Source organism: Myxocyprinus asiaticus, chromosome 38 (assembly GCF_019703515.2).
Source record: "Myxocyprinus asiaticus isolate MX2 ecotype Aquarium Trade chromosome 38, UBuf_Myxa_2, whole genome shotgun sequence".
In the NCBI taxonomy this organism is placed as follows: domain Eukaryota; kingdom Metazoa; phylum Chordata; class Actinopteri; order Cypriniformes; family Catostomidae; genus Myxocyprinus; species Myxocyprinus asiaticus.
The window spans coordinates 39,858,923-39,885,398 of NC_059381.1; the positions used below are offsets into that span (position 1 = coordinate 39,858,923).

At 41.2% G+C, this 26,476-nt stretch overlaps 1 pseudogene; it reads right to left on the reverse strand.

Annotated features, from left to right (window-relative positions):
- LOC127429172 (rap guanine nucleotide exchange factor 6-like) overlaps positions 1-26,476 on the reverse strand; it is a 147,148-nt pseudogene that overhangs the window by 27,285 nt on the left and 93,387 nt on the right.

The window sequence follows — 26,476 nt, forward strand, 5'->3', positions numbered from 1 at the left end:
GCACCTATGCTCGCAGAGCGCCGCCACCTGGCGTGGGTGCCCAAAGCCCCCATCCAAGGCCTGTAGGTTTACGTCGTCTCTGACGGTCAAAGCCTACGGCGCTGCTGGACAAGCCGCCTCCGCCCTGCACGCCATGGCTCTCCTGCAAGTCCGCCAAGGCACTAAAGGAACTGCACGAGGGTAGTTCCGCCCCGGGATTGATGCAGGAACTGCGCTCGGCGACCGACCTCGCTCTCCGAGCGACGGAGGTCACGGCGCAGTCTCTCGGGTGGACGATGGCCACACTAGTGGTCCAGGAGCCCCACCTTTGGCTCAACCTGGTCGAGATGGGTGAGGCCGACAGGACACGATTCCTTGCTGCCCCCATTTCCCAGGCGGGCCTATTCGGCGACACCGTTGAGGACTTTGCCCAGCAGTTCTCGATGGTAGAGCAGTAGATGGATGCTAGCCGGCTTATCCTGCCCCGGCGTGGCTCAAGATCCCGCACCCCATCTACTCATCGCCGAGGGCGTCCCCCTGCGGTGACTGCACTGGCTCCGCTGCAGCCCGCCCCTGAGCGCCCAGCTGTGGCACAAATCCGCCCCCGATGTGACAGTCTCCACGGGTCATGAGGACAGGCCTCTTCCTCCCCCGTCCCAGGCTGTTCCGGGGGTGGTCACAAGGAGCCAGGTAAGTGCTTCGATGTCCTCGGACTCAGCACGGCCACGATGTGGTGTGGCACCTCGAGCTCCACCCCGCTGCGAGGCCCCACCCGCCGGTACATCCGATGATGTTGTCCCTTTGGTCCCCCTTGCGTGGAACTTGGATGCATGGCTTGCGCTTTCCAGTCCGTCACGAGGGCTGGTCCGGACCGTCCGACTTGGCTGCGCGATTCACTTCGCCGGGCATCCGCCCAGGTCCAGCGGTGTCCACTTCACCTTGGTGAAAGTCGGAAACGCTGCTACCTTGCGTGGAGATCGCTACCCTCCTACGGAAGGACGCGATAGAACCTGTCCCTCCAGCCGAGATGAAGAAGGGGTTTTACAGCCCCTACTTCATTGTACCGAAAAGAGGCGGTGGGTTGCGGCCAATCTTGGACCTGCGAGTACTGAACCGGGCCTTACACAGACTCCCGTTCAAGATGCTGAGGCAAAGACGCATACTAGCGAGCGTCCGGCATTAAGAATGGTTCGCGGCGGTAGACCCGAAGGATGCGTACTTTCACGTCTCGATCCTTCCTCGACACAGACCCTTCCTGCGGTTCGCGTTCGAGGGTCAGGCGTATCAGTACAAAGTCCTCCCTTTCGGCCTGTCCCTGTCTCCTTGCGTCTTTACGAAGATCGCAGAGGCTGCTCTTGCCCCGTTAAGGGAGGTGGGTATTTGCATTCTCAACTATCTCGACGACTGGCTAATCTTAGGTCACTCTCGAGACGGGTTATGCGCACACAGGGACCTGGTGCTCTCACACCTCAGCCGACAAGGGCTTCGGGTCAGCTGGGAAAAGAGCAAGCTCCTCCCAGTTCAGAGCATCTCTTTTCTCGGTTTGGAGTTGGACTCAGTCTCCTTGACGGCGCACCTTACGAACGAGCGCGCCCAGTCGGTGCTGGCCTGTTTGAAGGCGTTCAAACAGAAAACAGCCGTTCCACTGAAACTTTTTCAGAGGCTCCTGGGGCATATGGCATCCTCGGCGGTGGCCACCCCGCTCGGGTTGATGCATATGAGGCCGCTTCAGCACTGGCTCCAGACTCGAGTCCCGAGACGGGTATGGCGCCACGGGACACACCGCGGGCCATTACGTCGGTCTGTCACCGTCTTTTCAGCCCTTGGACCGACCTCTCGTTTCCACAAGCAGGTGTTCCACTAGAACTGGTCTCCAGGCGCGTCGTGGTCACGACAGACGCCTCCAAAATGGGCTGGGGCACTGTTGGCATCGGGCACGCAGCCGCCGGCCTCTAGACGGGTCCGCGGCTGCGTTGGCACATCAACTGCCTCGAGTTACTGGCAATTCTGCTCGCCCTGTGGAGGTTCCGGCCGTTGATCCAAGGCAAGCACGTGCTACTTCGGACAGACAGCACGGCAGCGGTAGCATATGTCAACCGCCAAGGCGGTCTGCGCTCCCGCTGTGTGTCATAACTCGACCGCCGTCTCCTCCAACAGAGTTAGCAGCACCAAGTCGCTGCAAGCCACTCACATCCCGGGCAACCTCAACACTTCGGCGGACGTGCCGTAACAACAGGTTACCCTCAAGGGAGAGTGGAGACTCCACCTTCAGGTGGTCCAGCTGATTTGGAGTCGATTCGGTCAGGCATAGGTGCACCTGTTTGCCTCCCAAGAATCCTCCCACTGCCCGCTCTGGTACGCCCTCACCGAGGCCTTCCTCAGCATAGACACGCTGGCACACAGCTGGTCCCCTGGCATTCGCAAATATGCGTTTTCCCCCAGTGAGCCTGCTCGCACAGACCCTGTGCAAGGTCAGGGAGGACGAGGAGAAGGTCGTCCTGGTAAGCACCCTACTGGCCCGCCCAGACGTGGTGCTCGGACCTCACACTCCTCGTGACAGCTCCCCCCAGGCAAATTCCCCTGAGGAAGGCCCTTCTTTCTCAGGGAAGGGGCACCATCCGGCACCCGCGCCCAGACCTCTGGAATCTCCATGTCTGGCCCCTGGACGGGACGCGGAAGACCTAAGCTGTCTCCCACCTGCGGTGGTAGACATGTTCACTCAGGCTAGGGCTCCCTCTACGAGGCGCCTGTATGCCTTTAAGTGGCGTCTGTTCGCTAAGTGGTGTTCTTCCCGTCAGGAAGACCCCCAGAGGTGCGCAGTCAGATCAGTGCTTTCCTTCCTGCAAGAGAGGTTGGAAGGGAGGCTGTCCCCTTCCACCTTGAAGGTGTACGTTGCTGCCATAGCAGCACACCATGACGCAGTCGACGGTAAGTCCTTAGGGAAGCATGATCTGATCATCAGATTCCTAAGAGGCGCCAGGAGGCTGAATCCCTCCAGGCCGCGCCTTGTTCCCTCATCGGACCTCTGTAGTTTTTCAGGGTCTACAGAGAACCCCCTTTGAGTTTTGCAGTCAGCCGGGCTTAAGGCACTCTCCTTGAAGACTGCCCTCCTGACTGCGCTCACTTCCATCAAGAGGGTAGGTGACCTGCAAGCGTTCTCTGTCAGCGAAACGTGCCTGGAGTTCGGTCCGGGCTATTCTCACGTGATCCTGAGACCCCCGACCGGGCTATGTGCCCAAGGTTCCCACCACTCCTTTTAGGGACCAGGTGGTGAACCTGCAAGCGCTGCCCCAGGAGGAGGCAGACCCAGCCCTGTCGTTGCTGTGTCCGGTGCGCGCTTTACGCATCTATTTGGATCGCACGCAGAGCTTTAGAATCTCTGAGCAGCTCTTTGTCTGCTTTGGTGCACAGCGGAAAGGAAGCGCTGTCTCCAAGCAGAGGATCGCCCACTGGCTCATTGACGCCATAACTATGGCATGTCTCGCCCAAAACATGCCGCCCCCGGTAGGGCTACGAGCCCATTCTACCCGTGGTGTAGCGGCTTCTTGGGCCCTGGCCAGAGGTGCCTCTCTAACAGACATTTGCAGAGCAGCGGGCTGGGCAACACCCAACACCTTTGCAAGGTTCTACAACCTCCGGGTGGAACCGGTTTCATCCCAGGTAGTGGCACGCAACACAAGCGGATAAGCCCGGGATAGCCGGCCGGGTGTATCGCTTGCACATAGCGCCTTCCACCTCCTTTTGAGCTGAAGACGTGCGCTGTTAATTTCCAGTAGTGTTCACAAAAGTTGTTCCCTGGTTGACTTCCTCCGAGCCCTGTGGCAGTCAAGTTTTCGGAGAGACTCGCTGCCGGCCCAGTACACGCGCTAACTAAGAGCCTGGTTCTGGGGTAGGTGCTCCGCATGTGGCGGTTCCCTGTAAGGCTAACCCCATGCGATCTATATCTTCCGCTAGTTCGTTTCCCTACTGGCAAACTGCGTCTTCCTTGGGCAGAGCCCCTCAGTCTCCATGTTGTAGTAACTCCTCCCCCATTGGGCAGGATCTACCTTGAAGGCTCTCCACATGGTTGGAAAGACCATGTGATGTATTCTTCCACTTAAATATCCCCCCCTCTCTTGGGGCGAGGTGTGGTCTCCGCTGTGTCCTCCCCTTGGGAGGGACACCCCCCGACTAGACCTGGCGGCCCAGTCAGATAATCCCCCTTCTTTTTTAGAGAGTGGAAAAAGAGAAGGGGAAAGAGGCCACGACTGGGTTAGGCCTGTCTCTATCTCTGGGTAGTCAACTTGTCCCCAAAAAGGGCCGTTCAACACTCATAACTGTGTTGGGGGAGGTTACGTGTCGACCTGGTGTGCTGGCTATGAGGCACACAGCAAGTCTGCCCACCACACACCGCCAGTTCACGTAACACAGTTCAGCCTTGTGGCATTTTGTATAGGGAACCCTAGTGTTACTACATCGACACCAACGTCGAGTGAGTGACAGATAGGGAACGTCATGGTTACTGGTGTAACCTCCGTTCCCTGATGGAGGGAACGAGATGTTGGTCCCTCCTGCCACAACGCTGAACTACCCGCTGAAATGGCCGGACCTTATATCGGCTCCTCAGCATAAAACCTGAATGAGTGGTTGCATACCAGCTCCTTTTATACCCGTATGTTCGGGGGAGTGGCATGCAAATACCACTCGCCAATTTTCATTGGCCTTTTATCAAAGACCAGAGGTGTCTCGGGCTCCCAAGAGTGACCCCTAGTGTCACTACATCGACACCAACGTCTCATTCCCTCCATCAGGGAACGGAGGTTACACACGTAACCATGACGTTGCAGAAACATCCACATACTGCAAAGGCAAAATGCAGTAACTATGCCAACACTGAAACTGAGAAAAATGGTATTTGGTTTTAGTGTGGATTTTGTAATTATTGCAATTTCACTGTGTTTTCCAGTCACTGAGTCTGAGCATTGTTGTGCCAATCTCATCTGACACAGAACAAATCACAGTCTAAGAGATCAGATTTTGGTCATGACTCAATTTTGTCAAAATGTGTAGTAACTGCGTTTTGTGCTTGTATGGCAGTGGGAGTGCAAAACAAAACACAAGTCAGTAAAAGCGGAAAGGGTAGGTATTATAGCTTCTCAGATGATTGTGTGTGTATCCACAAACTTTTCTAAAACGTTGGTGTATTCAGTCCAAACGCTCATTCAATTTACTTCAGTGTTTCATCCGATACCTAGCCATTTTTTTCATGATTGGCTCACTGTCCACTTGCGTGATTATTTCAAAATCCATGCCAAAAGCTCACTGGGTGAAACACTAAAGTCAATTGAATGAACGCTTGGATTGAATGCACTAATGTTTTAGAAAAGTTTGTGGACTTTAAGCCTCTTTAATGTAAGTATATATCGTACCTACAACTAACTATATCCAACTCGCACTTTTTGACTTCTGTGCTCTATGTGAGAAACCACTCCAATTAATTCAGTGTTTCAGTCTTGAAACTTTTTGGCTTTTTGAAATAATCGCACAAGTGGACAGTAAACCAATCATAAAGAAAGGGCTTGATATCATCCACACACAGTGAGAAACAGGTGAGAAACTATGGTACCTACCCTTTCCATTTCGACTGATTTGTCATTGTGCTTTCTGACTAGCTGTTGTGTTTTCTGACTTGTTCTTTTGTTTTCGGATTTGCCGTTGAGTTTTATGATTGTTTGTTGTGTCTCTGAATTATTATTTTGTTTTTGGATTTGCCATTGTGTTTTCAGATTTGTTCATTTGTTTTGCACTTCATGGCCACCATACAGTGTTGTCTACAATGAACAAGAAGCTTTGGAATAATTGATGATTTATCAATCTAGTGTCATATATAAATCTCAAACTGAAGCTAGGACATGCTAGAAATTCTAGTCCCAGCAGTTTGTGGAAATATTGTGGAATTCCGAAATATGAGCTGCCCTGAAAAACTTTACCTTAAGACTGACTGACCTGATAATGGCGAACATGGAGTTGAAGTTCTTGCACTCGTGGCAGTGCAGAGAGATCTTTATGAAGTGTTTGATGGTCTTCATGCATTTAAGTGAGTTGGACTCGCGGAGAATCTCAGTGGCCACCCAGAAGGTCTCCTGGTTGATGATGTCCTCAAACTTCTTCAGATGACTGCTGCTGCCTCCACCTGAGTCCAGCTTGAACAGGTCATCCACGTACTCGGTGGACTCGATGTTGCGGAACAGGCTAAAGTCACGCACGGAGAGCTGAGCTGCGACCTCCACCGTGCTGAGCTGCAGAAGACTGATCTGACTTTCCCTCAAGAGCTCCTGAGCTTCTTCATCAGAGCACAGAGTCTCTGTCTCCATGTTGTTCTTCAAGTAGTACCTTAGTAAACAAATCAATAATGGTATTGATGTGAATTGTCTTTTTTTTTTTTTTTTTTTGGAAGAACATTACTGCAAAGTCCAAAGAACATGCAGATTCAGTCCCAAACCATTTTGATTTTCTTTATTTCATGGAACACAAAAGGAGAAATTCTGAACAATATTCACACTGCTCTTTTCAATATCATGAAAGTTAAAGGTTATTGGGCTTTTGAGCTCCAAAAAGTAGTTCATACGACTCGAGAACTTTATTTCAAGTCTTCTGACATCATACATTTAAGTGAATATTCACAGATAATCTTTGATTTCCATGGTAAGCTGGAGTGCAGCCATTTGACACCATGTAACAACAAGACAACCATGAACAAATGTTATTGGCTTTTGAGTCTCGACACGCTACTCATGCAATATAGCAAGACAACTAGACAAATAGAGTGGACAGATAGATTTATAGTAACTAATATAGGAACTAATATTTAATCTTGTATTTGGCCAACTTGCCTTGGCATTCTCCACAACAATAAACAAATGAATAAGTAAAAATTGCTTTGGGTGATTACTAGGTCCTTGAAAGGTGGTTGCTAGGGCTTTACTAAATAGTTGCAAGATGGCTGCTTTCTGTCAAAAGACAGAAGCCTGACCCCTAGGTACCTTTTCAGTTGAAGTCTATGAGATTTTTTGCTCATTTTTCATCTGCCTGACACGTTTATATTGTGAAATAAAAATGTTTTTTAATAAAAAACATGATTTTGTATTTTTTTCAAACAGATAAAATTTGTAGATATTCTAATTATCATCTTTTTTTTTACTCAAAATGAATGGCTTACTGTATATCTGCTGTTAAAGAATAGTACCAACATTGATATAGTTCAGTTGGCGCTCTTTCCAGATAAAATGCTATTTTAACAAACCTGTGTTTGGTGTGAAAAAAACAAGCCAATGGCAATGTTCATGTTTATAATAAAAAAGGAGGTGTTGTATAGCTACAGTACTCTACAGTCTTTTTTGACCCGAACAAAATGTTGTTGTTTTTTCAAAACAGAATGGTTACATTTCGGTCTGTTCTTCACATATGACTTCAGAAGAATATAGCACACAAGTCATATGGACTATTTTTGATACTTTTATTGTGTTTTTTTATTTTATTTATTTATTAAATTTTTTTTTATCCTTTTTGGAGTTTAGCAATAAAAATCACCATCCACTTCATTGCAAAATGCTATGCAATATGCCTAAGAGCAGCTTAGGCATATTGCTAAACATCTCTTTTTTGTGTGCCACAAAAGAAAGAAAATCACACATTTAGGACGACATAAGGATGTGTAAATGATGACAGAATTTTCATTTTTGCCGTAGACTACAGTACATAAAGCTACTCGGGTATTCACCCCAAAGATCTAGATTGATGCACATAAAACTGTAATGTTTTTAGCCAGGTGTTTGGTTGCGTAACTGCTATGTTAGTAAGTTGTTTATTCTTGTCAGGGTCTACTCTCACCTGCCATTAAGCTGGATGCAGTCAGCTAGTTTGGAGAGCTGGTCAGGCAGTCGGCGCTGTTTGATTACCCCCTTAGTACTGACAGACACCTCACAGAGAGAGTAGGTTTCAGGAGCAGCAATGAGATTGAACTCGCTAACTACATGTGAGACGACATCTTTAGCTGTGGTGTCTTTACTGATTATGATGTAACAGCTCTGCTGGTTGGCCTTGAACACACGGATCACCTGATCTGGAATGTCTGTTATCAGAAGATAGATGTTAGATAGATGTGACTGCACTTACAAGGAATTTGTTGTAGTGCATTGTTCCCATCATCAAAATTACAATTAGGAGTGGGCTATATGAAAAAATTCTGTATCATGATAGAGTAATTTTATATCACGGTAACAGTATATATGACAATATTTTATTATTTTCTTCTTCTTGAAAATAATAAAAAAATGATTTAAATATTACAAACCGTGTGATGGAGTGGGCGATAAGTAAAAAATTATAAAGTGATATTCTTGAAATTTTTTGTCAATAAATTATAAAAAGTAGAGCTGTTGATTTAACACATTAATTCGGTGCAAATAATTATACAAAAAATAACACGTTAAAAAGTTTTACGTAATTAATCATGCCCCCTGACCGAGCAATTCAAGCTTGTAGTACCACCTGTTTTCTCCAGGGGGAAGTAAGCGAAACTCCAGCTGGCAACACACAGCTTACACAGACAGAGAACAAACCACACTTACAGAGGGCAGACGACACCAGATAAGAAAGAACACGTTCCTGCGTTTAAACAGCTTGATGGGGCACAAATCCGAACACAGGGATATCAAGATGTGTTTCTCTAAGTTTAAAACTTCGTTTAACTTGACACAGCGACCTTAAAACTGTATGTTAATCACGCGACGCAACCGAGACACTCCAAAAGCATTCGTCTGATGTACATTGACGTGTCCTTAAACAAGCCCTTATAATAAATCTCGGACTGATTTACGAATTCAGTTGCAAAATGGATTGCTATGGACTGTAGACCATTGATAGGCTTATGTTAAATAATATGGAAATAAACAACATATTGCATTCTAAAGCCACTTTTTGAATGGTCTTTTTTAATACTTAGGTGCCAAAATAATTAATGCGTTTTAATTATCTGTTATTATTTTTTTATAATATATTTTATGTACTTTTATTTTATTCATTTATTTTTTTAGAACTATTTATAATTATTTAATCATATATTGAATTATTGTTACTTGAGGGGCTTTCTCAAATATTTATTTGACTAATTGCGATTGATTCGATTAATTAGTCGGCATACCATGTAATTAATTCGATTACTATTTTTAATTGATTGACAGCCCTAATATAAATATATGTAGCCTACACATTTTGATAAAAGTAATTAATTACACTTGACAATAATGAATGTTCCTTTTTGATTTGAAAAAAAATTCCAAAATAGCCTAATGGTAGACATGTCCATTGCAATGACAAAACTATAAATAAATAAATAATTATTAAACATAATATTTTATCTGTTTTATCTACTATGCATCATTTTTCAACATAAAAAATAGGCTTCTCTCTAGCTGAACTTTGATTCTGAAGCAAACCCCTCAATCCCATATTTGTTTTGTAAGCCTTTTATTGGATACTGGAAACCTTTTTGGGAAATAAATATAAATGCACAGCTGACAAAGGTTTGATTGCTTCTCTCTACCATGTTTGCTGAAGTACAGATGCCACTTACGAAACAACACCTTTTAATGCAAAAATAAAGTCCTCCTCCTGCGTTTGACTTTTGGAATCGTCCGGCTTTCTGTGTGTTCACCTTTTTCTATGTTTTTCGTCTCTCTCACTATCGGGCTAATGTGCAGCCAGGTGGAGCGTTGCGTACATAGAGAGATTTAGATGGAACAGAAAAATTTCTACCAGTTGACACGATATATATCACCATAAAGCCCTGCCCTAAATACAATATAGCCACAATATACAATACAACATTACACACTTTGTAAAATGGGAGAAGATATGCACTGGGGTTCAAAAGTCTGAGATCAACGAAAATGTGTTTTTCTAATTTAATACAAAACGTTTCATTACAAATAATAACAGCAGAACAATTTGTGTGGACAATTTACATGAATTTCAGAGTGTCCTAGTATCTGGTATGTCCCTCTTTTGCTTCAGTGACAGCATGCACTGAAGCTGGCATGAACAAAACTTGAGGATCATGTTATTCAGCATGATTTGATAATGTTCTAAAGAGCATCTTGTGTGCTTCAGTGAAGCACTGTTTATTGCACTGACTGTTTATTTCCATATTTCAATAAACTATCCTAGTTTTTTAATGTGGTCTTAGACTTTTGGAAACCACTCTATACACATTAATGTACAAATATTCATTGCACTGATTATAAACTCATAAAATAAAATATTAACACTCAGGCATGCATACAGATAGAACACAGAGAGTGTAAAAGCACTCGAGTGAGTGTGAATGGGCTCTTACACAGCTGAAAGCACCACAGCCAATGCACTAATGCAGCAGGGACACAATATAATGAATGAACATGCACTAATGCACTGCCCAAAGGAGCCATTTCACTGCAGAGGCTGTGTGCTCACAGACACAACCCTTTCTCTTGACCTTCACAACAGTCATCTGAGGGCTAAGCAGTACATTCAGAGGGTGAATTGCTTTCAGTTAAGGATTGGGAAGCTGCAAACACTACATCTTGACCCACGTGATGCAGAGAGACTGAGTTTTGGTTAGAAAACACATCAAGAATTTGTCATAACTTATTTACTGTAACTGACTGAATTTTCCATTGATACTAAGAGTAAAAATGAAATGCAGGCAATATAGCAGAGTTAGTAGTCACCCTTCTTTAACTACATTCTTCTGTAGTGTAACTGTATTGCAGCTTTCAGCTTTCTTATTTTCTCAAAAAATAGTGGAGTAAAATATTACACTAAATTGCACATATACTGCAAAAACAACAACAACAAAAAAAAATAAATAAAACTGTATGTTTTCCAGAAAACAAATATCTACACATCCTTAAAACAAGATATATTTACTTGTCAAGCGAAACTGAGTTAGATAGTAGGACTAAGGAGTTTATTGTTAAGGAGTGTCTATTTGTACCCTGGTGTAAATAGCATCTACCATACAGTGCAGTTATTTGCACCCCAATAATCTGGTGGAACTAAAGAAATATACAACAAACTAATCAATAGGTGATGTGGAGTGGTGTGGGGTGTAAAGGCGGTGTGTGAATGAGTAGTGTTGTCCTAGCGACCACGGTCAAATCTGTTTTGTCCCACTCTGTTTCCCATCCAATTTCCTGTTTCCAATCTTAATATTTCCTTTAATACCACTTAAAATAATAGATTAGAATTGGTCACAGTGAATATCAGGGAGTTCAGAGAAGAATTTGATCCAGAGGCAGGGTCTGTCGATCGGACACTGTTTGCACCAGGGTGCAATTAGTATCTACCATTATTTGTACCAGGGTTGGGGTGCAGATAAGATCTGCCACTATATGCACTGGGATGTAAATAGCATATACCATTATTTGCACCATGGTGTGAATAGCATCGGCCTTATTTTTATTAACCCACTGGCAAACAAAAGATTTATGCTTAAAAGAAAAAAAAAGAAAAATAAAGAAAAATATAGCTGCAAGCAGCAATGATGGGCCAAGCACTTAGTGGCTTTCGGAAAACAATGCATGATGGACACAGCAACAACTCAACATTAATGTAAACTTGGACCCTAATCATACAATCAGTAGTAGATATATGCCACCATTCCAGTTTGACTACAACTTCACAAAATTTTCCATCAGCAGTGTCTAAACAATTTAAGCAATTTGGGTAAATGTAAGATAAGATAATGTAAGAATGTAAGTCTGTTGTAAGTGCCACACTTCCTGCTGCCAGTTGGTGGCACTATGACCGTGACCCACAATAGCCACATCCATGTGATTAGCCCCCAAGAAAAAACATACAACTAAATTTTTATCTAAATCACACAATGCATGCAAAAGATATGAGACACTTCCTGTTTCCCTATTTTTGCCATTAATTTAGTGAATCACCACGGCAACACCGTTCAATATTTAAAAATCTGTTCGCAATTTAGCATCTTCGATGTCTTGGCATAATTTTGTCTAAATGTGGTGACAGTCTCATGAATCACCATTCAGAGAATCAATCAATCAATCTATCAATTTATCTATCAATTTTTTATTTTAATTTGAAAAAAATTGCTAACTAATTAATTTGACATTTTTGCTATAATTTAATATAATTATTTACTGAAAAATATGTAGATCTAAAGATTATATTGTAATGAAGTTCATGGCATTAAGCGTTAAGATAGTCTAAGTAGATTTTAATATGAGCACAGAAATCATTTAGGCAATGCAATTTGCTGCATTTTTTGGGGTTGTTTTGCAGTGAAAACTCACAAATCATCATTATATACATCTGTAATTGTGTTAATTACATTTTAAATGCAATTACATGTAAATATTTTAGTGCATAATAACTGAATATGCAGTTACCAACCAAAAAAAAAAAACAAGAAATGCACACAAAAATAGCATACATTTAGGTGAAAGCTGTGGGTATTGAAAGACCCTTAATTATTTTTGTATTATAATTTCACTTAAAGCGTGATTGCATCACTCAACGCCAGCTAGTAGGCCTGGACTGGGACATATCCTAAAGACCACACCGACAAGTACAAATAAATCAATCTGATTGGCTGATGAATCTGACAATCTGACTTTAGATGCCTATTCACTGCAGTATTGAGGGATTCTGTGGAAATTCTGAAGGCCTGACGGGGTGGAGCTCAAACTCACACGCTGCTTCGGCTAACAAGCATGGCTTCGGGCATGTGATTTGTGAAACAGTTGTCACACTTTGCTTGTAAGCATCGAGGAAATGGATACATTTTGTTGTTTTTTTTTGCTATTCATTTGTAGATGAATTAGGAGTGGAAAGCGATTGCAAATACATATGCAAAAAGGTGAATGAGAATGAAAGGATAAAAAAATATTTATTTATTAGGCATGTTATGCCAGCAGAGAAGGTTTTGCTGGCACTGAGAAATCGCCACTGGCCATATACGAACAAATACAATTAGAGTTCATATATTTGAGTATTTATGTACACATTTAAATTCCACAAGTGTTTAAAAAATATTTTACATATATGAAAATTGTCATTTTTGTCATATTGTGTATATTGCATATATCTACTGTATATAATTGAAATTTTTATAGCAGTAAAAACATTTATGAACACTTTCAGCATACAAGTGTTCAGCATATATTGTCATTTTCAGATTCGTAGCCTACTGTATTAATAGCACTTCAAATTCTAATCACATTTTATTACACAACTAATGGGGATTTTATGTGAATGTTAGGGATTCTTTGTATAAATGCAGTTTTTGTGTCTCATTCTCAGCATGCAGGGTGAAGATGTGCAGTAACAAATAATAAAGAATAGGCAAGTGTGATTAAACTTTTCTACAGAGTTCTAGTCTTACACTGAGGGGCCGTTCACATTGAGTGCATTTTTGTGTCCATCTGTGCTGTTTTATAATTGATTTCAATGTATACGTGCTCTAGATAGACGTCTTTGATGGTTTGTTTGTGTTTTTAGACACCATGTCAAGTTAAAAAGAACTTAAACTGTTAAACATCTCGAGTTGAGACACATACGTGTTGCTCTTTTGTGGCAAAATCAATTAACTGCCAACAAAACCCTTCAACAGCCAACTAACAAGGACAATTGCATCTATGTGAACTTCTGCAGTTAATCAAGGATGAACTTCAAAGATATTAGTCATTAATCTTACAGTTCTTACAAAATCTTTGTTTAAACACTGACTTAGGATCCATGTGCTGGAAGTTTATTATGAACACAAGCAAATAATCCAAATCGGCAGGCAAATAGAGGTAGTCGTTAAGCAAGTGGTATAATCCAATAAACCAAAAAGACAGTCCAACAAGGCAAACAAAACAAAGGGTATCCAAAAGGCAGTAAATCCAGGAAAACAGGCAATGGTCATAACATGAAAACAATCAGCAAAGGCAATGGAAAAATGCTTGGTAAGGCAGGGTAAACTGGCAATACTTCGCAAAGTCAAAATGGAACAGCATGGTATTTATATAGTTTAAACAGGAAGTCACCAAAGAAGAAATGGTACAGAGTTAGTATTCGGGAGAGGGCTCCCTCAGGTGGTTGGTAGGAGGGGTAACAACCTTGGATGTTACAGAACCCCACGCCCCCCCCACGAACAACTCCTGGTGTTCTTCTACTGGGACGTCCCCTTGGTCATGGTGCTGGACCATTAGGATGGGCATTATGAAATTCTTGGATCAGGGATTCAATCGTCCACCACTGGGACCATAGAAGGTTCTCCTGACCAAGGAATCATTGGGGGTTGGTAGCCCAGTACGCACTGGAAGGGGGTTAGACCCATAGAGGTATGAATGAGGGAATTCTGTGCATATTTGGCCCAGGGCAGGAAATCGCTCTACTTCTCCAGTTCATGGCTACAATAACATAATAACATAATAAGATATCTGCCTATCTCTTGGTTTAGATGTTCCACCTGTCTGTTGGCCTGAGGGTGGTAACCAGAGGTGAGACTCACATTGATATCCAGTTGTTTGCAGAAAGCCTGCCAAACTCAGGATGTGAACTGTGGACCTCTGTCAGACATGATGTCCTCTGGTATTCCATAGACCCTAAAGACTTGGTGGAACAAAGCATTAGTGGTTTCCATGGCAGTGGGTAAACCCTTGAGCGGGACAAGTCTACATGATTTAGAAAATTGATCTATTATTACCAGAATGGTTACCATGGGAGTTTGGCAGGTCTGTGACGAAGTTGATGGACAAGTGGGACCGTGGTTTTTGTGGTATTGGCAGTGGTTGAAGCAACCCTGTGGGCAGTTCTCTGGGGGTCTTGGATTGGGCACACACCTGACAAGACTTTACATAGTTAGTTACATCATGAATCAAAGTTGGCCACCAGAAGGAATTACGCACCAGGGTAACAGTTCTTTGGATGCCAGGATGTCCAGTGCTCAAGGAAGTGTGGACCCATTGGATAGTCCTCTGACGCAGAGCTTGGGGTACGTAGTGCTTGGTCGGGGGGCAGTTAGGAGGTGATGGCTCATGCTGTTGTGCTCGTTGTATCTCCTCCATGATGTCCCAACTAATCGATGCTATGATGACAGATGGTGGCAGAATGGACCCAGGGTGAGTTTGGAGGTAGGGTGGATCATGTCTGCATGAAAGTGCATCTGCCTTGCTGTTCTTGCTGCCAGGGTGGTAAGTGACTGTAAAATCTGGTGAAAAACAATGACCATTGGGCTTGATGTGGGTTCAATCTCTTGGCTGCCTTGATATGGTCAAGATTTTTGTGATCGGTGATAACCGGGAAAGGATGGACTGCCCCCTCTAACCAGTGATGCCATTCTTCGAGGGCTGCTTTCATGGAAAATAATTCCTTATTTCCCACATCATTGTTACATTCTGCAGAGTTAAATTTTCTGGAGAAAAAGGCACAAGGGTAAAGCTTGCCTGGGGTTCCGTGACGTTGTGACAGGACCGCTCCAATCCCGCAATATGAAGCGTCTACCTCAACAACGAAGGGAAGATTGGGGTCAGGATGTTTCATTATCGGAGCGGATGTGAAGCTTGACTTGAGGGAGATGAAGGCCTGGTATGCGGCATCGTTCCAAGGCAATTTGTTGGGCTTTCCCTTGAGCAACAACGTGAGTGAGGCTGCAATAATGCTCTAATTCCTGATGAAACGGCGATAGAAGTTGGCAAAGCCCAGAAACCACTGTAGTTCCTTGATTTTTGAAGGGAGGCCATTCGGTGACTGCTGTTATCTTAGAGACATCCATTTCTACACCTTGATGGCTGGTATTGTAGCCTAGGAAAGTGGTATGGGAGGTATGGGACTCACATTTTTCTGCCTTGACAAATAGTTGGTGTTCCTGGAGACGTAATAGAACTGTCTTGACCTGCTGGATATGTTGTTCCATGTCTTGTGAGTAGATGAGGATGTCGTCAATGTAAGCCACCACACAATGATTCAGTAAGTCTCTGAATATCTCATTGATAAAAGACTGGAAAACCGAGGGATCGTTAGCAAGTCCATACGGCATGACCAAATATTCATAGTGCCCCCTGGTGGTGATGAAAGCAGTTTTCCACTCATCTCCTTCTCGGATTCTGACAAGGTTATAAGCACTTCTCAGATCAAGTTTGGTATAGATCTTTGCCTCACGGAGTTGTTCAAGGGCTGAGGGGATAAGTGGTAATGGGTGACGGTACTTTATGGTGACAGAGTTGAGGCCTCGATAGTTGATACAGGGACGTAGACCTCCATTCTTCTTCTCTACGAAAAAGAACCCTGCAGCAGCTGGGGAGGTAGAGGGACGGATGTAACCAGAGACAAGGGCTTCCTCAATCTAATTCTCCATGGCGAGGGTCTCGGTGCGTGACAATGCATATGCCTTGCTTCTCGGTGGGGCTGTATTGGACAGAAGTTCAATGGCGCAGTCCCATGAACGATGAGGAGGAAGCTGTGTAGCTTTGATTTTGCTAAACACCTCACTGAACTCTGCATACTCCTTGGGGATCATGGGCTCCTTCTGTGATCTGGGGCTCTCAATACTGGTGATAAGACAATGCATGGAAACAGAAACATGGAGACAATGTTTGTGACAAATACTTGACCATTGCGTGAGCTCACCTTGGTTCCAAGATATTGATGGGTCATGGATGGCCAGCCAGGGATGACCCAGGATAAGAGCATGCTTGGGTGAGTTGATGACATATAGTGAGATTTGTTCTACATGAAAAAGTCCAACCTTGATGGTTATCGGAACAGTCTGTTGGGTTATGCCAGTACCAATAGGAGTGTTGTCAACAGTGGTGATGTTAATCTTTGGGGAGCATTGAATGGTGGGTATGTTGAGTTCTTGTACAATCTCCTGATTAATGAGATTAACAGCAGCACCAGAATCCACTAAAGCTGTAAAACTTTTTACATGATCACCAATGGAGACCTCTACAGGTAACAGAAAATTATGTGAAACGTGTGATACAGTGTTCATTGTACTCACATTTTGCCTTGACTCAGGACAACTTGATTTCTTGTATGGGCATGCAGCATTGAGATGACCTGGTGAGCCACAATAAAAGCAAAGGTTTTCATTGCGTCAACATCGGCGTTCCTCCATAGAAACGCGAGTGTAAGCAACTTGCATGGGTTCGGGTGATACAGTGGATGCTTGGGCCTGTACTGAGACTGTAGAATTCGAGGTGAAGCGAAACTGAGGCCATGAAGCATTCTGAAGAAGGTTATCAATCTTGATGGCCATAGTTATGTATTCAGAAAGATTCATACCTTCACTCTTGCAGGTCAGTTCCGTCCTGAGTTTCAGGTTAAGCCCTTCGCGGAAAACAGTCTTCAGAGACAACATCATCCCACCCACTTTGCAGTGCTGCAAAACTCATGAATTTTAATTATTTTATGCACAATAAGAGATTATTTTAAATAACCTGTTTTGATAAACAGTCATTCTTAATGACCTGTTCAATCACTCAAATAGATATTTCACATTATATGGTCATTTAATCTCTACGTTACCCCACACCTGAGAGCTATTAAGAGAGAGAGAGAGAGAGAGAGAGATAAAGACAAAACACACGCTCTACATACACACAAACAAAAACATTTTTGGGAATCATTCATGGAGCTTGGCTGACCTCTATTGGACATTTCTTGTAATTGCTACTCAGAACTGGGTTAGACAATATGGCATGAATTTCTAGTATTTTCACATTTCAGTTAATATTTTTATTATATTTTATTTATATAAAACATAAGATATATGTTTATTAACAATAAACTAGAAAATTGAAGCATGCCAAATACCTCAAAACATGTAAATATACACAAAAACGAATGACGACATTTAATGCGTTGCAATGGCAACAGTATTTAAGATATCAAGAATCCCTTCAGAATTTTAAATCTGCTCTGTCTTGACATTATTCTAAATTTTTCTAAAGCAATTCAGGTAAAAAATAAGAGGGATATTTCAAAGTCTGTTAAAAGTGACACACTTGCTACGACCATGACCCACAAAAGCCACATCAATGTGATCAGCCTACAACAACAAACATTTAGCTAAATTTGTATGTTTTTAATTTCTGCATGCAGAAGTCAAGAGACATTTCCTTATTCCAATTTTTTTACGTTATTTTATCACGTCGCCATGGCAACACGTTCGATATATAAAAAATCCTTTCAAAATTTAGCATCGTCAATGTCTTGGCATGATGTCACGCACATTTGGTACCTGTAACATTAAATACCTAGGAGGAGTATTTCGAATTCCAGAGCATGCATTTTTCAAACAAACCAAAATGGCCAACTTCCTGTTGGGTGGAGCTAATACAAGCCAATAGGAAATATGTCTGACATGGTGAGAACAATGTCCTCACCAAAACTTGTGAATATCAGACAAACTCTGTGGCAACCACAGTGATAAACTCACTCAAAATGTTAGGGGGCGCTATGGAGTCCACAGAGCTCCTCGACCACACCCAAGCCTAAACACTACATAACTTTTTGATTTTACACAGGTCTGATGTGTGTGCCAAGTTTCTTGAGTTATCAAGCACGATGAATGCCTTATAAACAGGTGAATGTGTTAAAAATAAAAATAATAATAATAAATATAGCTGTGAGCAGCAATGACGGGCCCAAGCACCATGGGTCCATTTCCACTCGTTGGCTTTCGGAAAACAATGCAAGGTGGACACATGCATTAGGCATTTGACATTATTCTAGTCAATTATGAAGCAACTTGGGTAAATATAAGAGAACTATTTTAAAGTCTCTTTTAACCCTCTGGGGTCTCAGGGTGTTTTGGGCCCTGGAGAAGTTTTGACATGCCTTGACATTTGTGCTTTTTTCAGTTTCTTAAAAACATATTTATGGCTAAAGTCTGATAACACTGTACTCAGCACAAACTGGGCTACAATAATATGTGAACAACATGTATGTACATGTTTGTATTTTTGAGAAAATAATCACTGAAATAAGCCCATATATCACATACTAAACATTTGTTCATGAGACATTTGAGAACTGGATCTTGTAGCCTACAGTTTTTGCTACAAAAATGATGCGAAACCATCCTGATCACTCATTCATACAAAACAATATAGTCATTTAACATTTGTAAGACACTTTTAGTGTTAGAAAGGCCATAAACGAGGAGGCGTGGATGATCATGAATATTGATGTGATTCACACCTAAGGAGACAAATACCCCTCCCCTGACAGAGAATGAATGTGAGGAGACTTAATGATTGAATGTATTATCTGACTATACATTTTCTTTACCTAAAGACTTTACTTAAAAAATTTAGACCTACACTACCATTTAAAAGATTATAGATCTGTAAGATTTGTTATGTTTTTAAAAGAAGTCTCTTCTGCTCACCAAGGCTGCATTTATTTGATCCAAAATACAGTAAAAACAGTGATATTGTGAAATATTTTTTACAATTTAAAATAACTTTTCTATTTGAATATAGATTGCAAAAAATGCAATTTATTCCTGTGATCAAAGCTGAATTTTCAGCATCATTACTGCAGTCTTCAGTGTCACATGATCCTTCAGAAATCATTCTAATATGCTGATTTTCTAATATGGGCATATTTACAGCACATTTTACACATTTACACCCGAACTGATATTTGCAAGCACAAGGTTCGTTGATGATAATGAGGCAGCATAAACACTAGTTAAAATATAATCTAAACATTCATATTATTTTTATATCATATTACATATCATATTTATATCATACAGCATACAATTTAAATACCTGCTTTAGCCGAAACAACATTTAAAAGTAACTAAAACTTGCCTATTGGGACATATTTCAAATATCAATACTCTGAATACTGGCTGGCAAGTCTGGAAATAGTCCAGCTAGTAAAATATGTACATGTTTATATAAAATAGCAAGTCAACTAATGTAAGTAAAACTAAATGACTTACTCATCTGGAATTGTATCCTCAGCTGGATCAAATCACTCTTCAAAATGTAAACATTCATTGTCGGATTCCCACTCTTCTTCTGAGGAAAATGTGAACTCTTCGTCACTATTCAGTACCATCTGTAGAGCTTCCTCACCTGTGTAGCATGCCATCTTCCAAACACGCAGGAAAGTAAATGAATCTGATGAAGAACTTGATGTTTTTTAAGGCACTGTTGGGGGCGTTTACCATTTGCATTGATCGCCTCAGCATATTACCGTATGAATAGCATGCTCTGCTGGTGGGTGTGATCTCATTAGGGATAATGAGCTGAGCCAGGAGAAACTGTACATCGCTTTGTTTCATACAGATTACATTGCAGGAGAATATTTGTTTTAAATTTTAATTGTTTTATTTAAAAGTAGATATTTTAAGCTTTCTTTAGACATATGTTTCATGTTTGTGTGATAAGTATTCAAGGAGTTTCACTTCATTTTTGTGACGTGTTTCAGAAAGAGACAGCTGAAAGCGCACCCTGTTTATTTTCTTTATTTTACAAAAGCACAAGGTTTTGTTGTTATTGTGAGTGTACACAAATAAAAGTAGACCCTTTATAGTTTCTAATGATGTCTTACACTTATCTGTATGCCCAAAATGATGGAGTATTTTAAGTTGTTTCCGCTGTTATGCAGAAAAAATCCAGCAGGACGCGCCGGCGCATCCGTCGACCCCAGAGGGTTAAGAGCCACGCTTCCTGCTGCCCAGTGGTGGCGCTATGTCTGTAACCCAAAATAGTCAAATCCATGTGATTAGCCCCCAACATACATCTCAATTTTGATCTAAATCACACATTGAACACAGAAGATGTGAGACACTGCTGTTTCCCATTTTATGCCATTAATTAATGCCTCACTATGGCAACACCGTTCAATATTTCAAAATCTGTTCGCAATTTAGCATCTTCAATATCTTGGCATAATGTTGTCTAAATGTGGTGACAGTCTCATTAATCCCATAGGAGGAGTATTTAAATGTTCAGAGAATGCAATATTCAAAAAATCCATAATGGATGACTTCCTATTGGGCGGAGCTAATGATTATAATTCTGAAAGTTGTCCAGCTTGATGAGAACTATATATGTACTAATTTTGGTGACTGTAGGTAAAAATGGGGGTGCTACAGAGGCCATCTTACATGCCCATTTAACTGTCACTGGCCAACAACATCCAAGAATGTATCAACACAATGCCACCATTTGAGCTTTATAATATTTCACCACATAACACCAACAAATTTTTTTCAATTTTCCTAATGAATGTTCAGGGTTTACACTGCCATTTGCTAGATTTAACGGCTTCAATCCAATCCTATAATTATAGCTGTATAGCTGTAACAGAGACATGGCTGCCTGCAAACATATCAAGTGAATCCACTTGCATTGAAGGCTACCACTTTCACAGTGCTCCACATTGTTTTGCTTACAGTACAGATGTTGGGCCTCATGTATTCAGATAGAAGACAAAGGCAGGCCTAACACAGTCATAAAAGCCTAACTCCCACATTCCAAATCGTAAATCTTACTGATAAAAATCACGCCAAAATCAAAGGGAGTCCAAAACAGACTACAAATCCATGAAGCCTTGCTCACTAAAGGATCGAACTCTCAACTCCTATTGGATGAGGCACACAACAGAACGTCACCTCAAACCATGACATCATCAGGGTTGAAATACCTCTGAAATGCTTTCGTGATTTGCTTCCCGCGACTTTGTTTGCAGCGTGTGGACGCAGTTCAACGCTGCTCTCATGTGCAACCTCGTGGCACAAGGAAGTAACGTCCGACTTGAAACTGTGGCCATACAATCTCCATCTCGCTGGACGAGCTGAGATTACTCTGTGTTCAACCGAACACTCTAACGGATCCGAAGGAGACTGCCGAGCAATTCGCATCTTCATCCGTTTGCCTACAGAAGTGAAGAGATTAAAGATTTCTCTTCCAGCTTCAGTCAAGTTGACATTTCTGAGTTCTCTGCCAGCCCGTCGAGAATCAACAGCCGTACTGCCCGCCGACAGAGCGAGGAAATGGCCTCCCGTCATCACCCGAGCCTCAAGGAACCGGGTCAGTGTTAAAGGATGGAGGAAAACACATTCTACCTGTGTCCTCATGCGATTCAAGTAAGAGGTTTACGTCTGGGCAGAGATAGAATATTATAGTGTGTTATTCTTGTGTTTCAAGGTTTTTGCTTGTACAGTTTACGGACCGTCATGTCCGCTCATTATTAATACTCAGGGTATTAATTATCACAAATTTGATTTGCTGTATTGTGGTCCAACCAAATTGGATTGTTGTGCAATTTCACCATCACGGGTAAGGCAGCAACTGAGTTCATCCATTAAAGAGTCAAATAACGTGGGACTTTTACGAGCCGTCCACCGTGTCTCTGAGTGATAAATTGACAGCTGTTTTCTCTCCCACTATCGCGAAATCGGCTTTAGGGCCGTCATCTCTCTCTCTCTCGTACTAACCACACACACACACTGTCACACACACCTTATGTGTTATAGGATTATTTTATTTCCATATCTAATCATATCACTGTTTAGTTTGTAGTTGTAAGTCGGAAATTTATTGACTGCATTGTGTTAATTATTAATTGATATTACTGCATAAATAAACAAAGATAAGTGTTTTGGTTTGTTTTGCATACGCCTGTGTCATGCTGACGGGATGTCAGTGCTCGGATTCAAACCTTCATTCATTGTTTTTTTCCCGAAAATCGATATTCTTCGGATGTCGATTTTCCTAAGGAAACAATCTAATATTGAGACTGTTTTACTATTTGGTTATTAGTCCCTGATTCCAGGGTGGTGCCCTGTCAATGTTAATCCTTATTAATATTCTATTGATTTTTGATAATTGATAATTATCTTTGATGGTTGTTGAATTTGAATGATCAATAAGCTAGTGTTAATTTTAATTAATGTTTCATCGATGTTAACAATTAATGATTATCTTTGATAATTGTTGATTTTAAAGGATTAAAAAAGCTAACATTGATTCTCATCAATGTTCTATTGATTTTAATAATTGATAATTATATTTGATAATTATTAATTATTGCTAATAACCAAACTTGCTCCTAAACGTAGCACACTACATTTACTGGAGCCCCATATGAGGTTTTAATGAGTTAGATTCAATTGATTAATTTAAATATTAATTAATTACTACAGAAATAATTATTAATTATTTCTGATAGTAACACTGATCTAAACAACCAGTAAAACCCTACACAGACAACCCTCTATTAAACTCAATTCACTGAAACGTGCCTTTCATCTGATTGGTCAACTTGCCCTGTTGTCTGTAACCTACTGCCTTAATCCCATCAGATAGAATTAGAGTTGGGATCGATCTGCAAATTTGTCACAATTTTCATTAAATATTGTCCCGAACCATCACTAACTGTAAACTATGCATGCCATATGTATTAGAATCTTGCTGCTTGGCACATCATGGAGTTGTTGCGAGGTGCCTCTAATGGACGACGCGTGAGAGATTGCAATCCACATCAGTTGGCATGCTGATTGGGAGTTGGTCTATTATATATTATTTTTATTTTTAATAACATTGTATGATTTTGTAGTACCTGTGTATTCGTGTCCCATTGATAAATGTAATGTAAAAAAGAGTTCTGTTGCTTTGGATAAAAGCGAATGATAAATTAATGTTTAGGCATCATGAACATGGATTGGAGTGGACATAAAGTTCGAAAAGCTAAGATTCGGACACAAGGCATCCCGACTGTAAGTCCATCGAGACGTGGGACACGGCGTGTAAAATCAGGACTGTCCCTGTTATTGGGATGTCTAGTCACCCTATCTCCATAAGTGCAATGTTAAATTCTGCAAGCCGTAAACTGCTGATAGAGTGTGCTGCCAACGTAATTGCCTCAGCCTGGATGAACATGCAGTAAATATATTATTAAATGTCAAAAATAAACTTGTGTTAACTCATATTAACTCATGGGGCTTTTATACAAAGTGACGCAACTTTTTTTAAATTATATTTATCAATGGGACAGTCACTACTAATGGGACAGTCACTACAAAATCATACAATGTTATTAAAAATAAAAATAATATATAATAGACCAATACGCAGTCAGCATGCCAAGTGATGTGGCTTGCGATCTCTCACGCGTCGTCCATTAGAGGCATCTCGCAACAACACCATGATGTGCCAAGCAGCAATATTCTAATACATATGGCATGCATAGTTTACAGTTAGTGGTTGCTTGGGACAATATTTACTGAAAATTGAGACAAATTTGCCAACTCTAATTCTAGCTGATGGGATTAAGGCAGTAGGTTACAGACGATGGGGCAAGTTGACCAATCAGATGAAAGGGGTGTTTCAGTGTCACATGTGCATATCAAATATTCAAGGCGTAAACAAATTTTTAAACACTGAAGGACATTTTTTTAAGCCTTTCCCCCAATCTCTTTATTCCTTTTTATATAGAAAATGAAATGGTCAACAGGAAATGAGTTTGTATCTGCTTATTTTATTAATCAGTGTTAAAACCAATAAAGAAAAAAACACATTTTTAGTTTTTAATTTTTGGGTTAAAAAAAGAAAAAGGAATGGATGCAAAAGTACACAGACCCTAAAAGCTATCTTGTTAAATACAAAGAAATTAATGCGTTATGATGTTTCATTTAACAGCACAAATCATACATTTATTTATTAGGCATGTTACGCCAGCAGAGAAGGCTTTGCTGGCCCAGAGAAATCGCCACTGGCCATATACGAACAAATACAATTAGAGTTAATATATTTATGTACACATTTAAATTCCACAAGTGTTTAAAAAACATGCTACATATATGAAAATTGTCATTTTTGTCATATTGTCATATTCTGTATATTGCATCTATCAACTGTATATAATTGAAATTTTTATAGCAGTAAAAGCATTTATGAATGCTTTCAGCATACAAGTGTTCAGAATATATTGCCATTTTCAGATTCGTAGCTTACTGTATTAATAGCACTTCAAATTCTAATCACATTTTATTACACAACTAATTAAGATTTTAAGTGTATGTTAGGGATTCTTTGTATAAATGTGGGTTTTTGTGTCTCATTCTCAGCACGCAGGGTGAAGATTAAATGCGAGCTTCTAGCAGAATTAAAACTAATAAATGTATTCAGAGCTGAATAGCCTATTACACAACTGAAAAAAACAGGCTGCATGACACTGATAAATTATTACTACCAGAGTAACATTCGCATACAGGTGTGAGGGACTTCAGCATTTCACAAATAACACAAAGAACAAACGTATTCCTCTCACTTGGTTTTACTTGCGTGTCCCCTCCGTGTGCGAATGATGCAAAGATCTATTGGGATTTTACTAAAGTTCGTCATTGAAAAGGTTTGCTCCCAGACTTGGCACTAAACAGCACATGCAGCCACACGAATGGACACGGAGTAGCTGCATCACACATTTCTTTGAGCATAATATTGCACTATTGAGGGCTAAGTATTTTATTGATTTATTTTTCAAAGAGGAGAGAGAGCACGCACTCGCATGCAAGGTTGCCAAATTGCATAAATTATGTATTACAAAAGGCGAAATATTTCCTATTTGTGCAAGTATAAATCTCTGCTTGGGGTGTTTTGCACTATTATCTGGCAGCCCTGAGCATATTGCAAGCTTGTGGATGCGCGATAGGTCCAAAAGCCAGATAAATGAAAGATCTAATAAAAAAAAAACATTCATGATAATTCGACCCGCGAGCAGTAGTTTGCCCTGGTCTGCAATTGAGGCTGCTGTGAGTAAGTAAAGCTTTATTTAGCACCCTCAAGCACCCCCATAGAACCAGGCCTGAAAGGAGAGTGAGTCACTGAGTGTTTGGGAATCATTCAACAATGGAGCTTGGCTGACCTCTATTGGACATTTCTTGTAATTCCCACTCAAAGCTGAGCAGAGACAAATGGCAGTATTTTCTAGTATTTTTACATTTCAGTTGATATTTGTATCATATTTTATTTATATAAAAAATAATAAATGTTTATTAACAATAAACTTGAAAATTAAAACATGGCAAATACCTCAAAACATGCGAATATGCACAAAAAGGAATGATGACGTTTAATGCATTGCCATGGCAACAGTATTTAAGATATCAATAATCCCTTCAGAATTTGACATTATTCAATTTTTTTTTTTTTTGAAGCAATTCAGGTAAAAAAAATAAGAGGGATATTACAAAGTCTGTTAAAAGTGACATACTTCCTTCCACAAGTTGGTGGCGCTACGCCCATGACCCACAGTAACTGCATCAATGTGATCAGCCTGCAAGAACAAACATTTGGCTCAATTTTGATGTGTTTAATTTTTTGCACGCAGAAGATATGAGACATTTCCTTATTCCAATTTTTTGACGTTATTTTATCGCATCGCCATGGCAACACCATTCGATATATCAAAAATTATTTCGCAATTTAGCATCGTC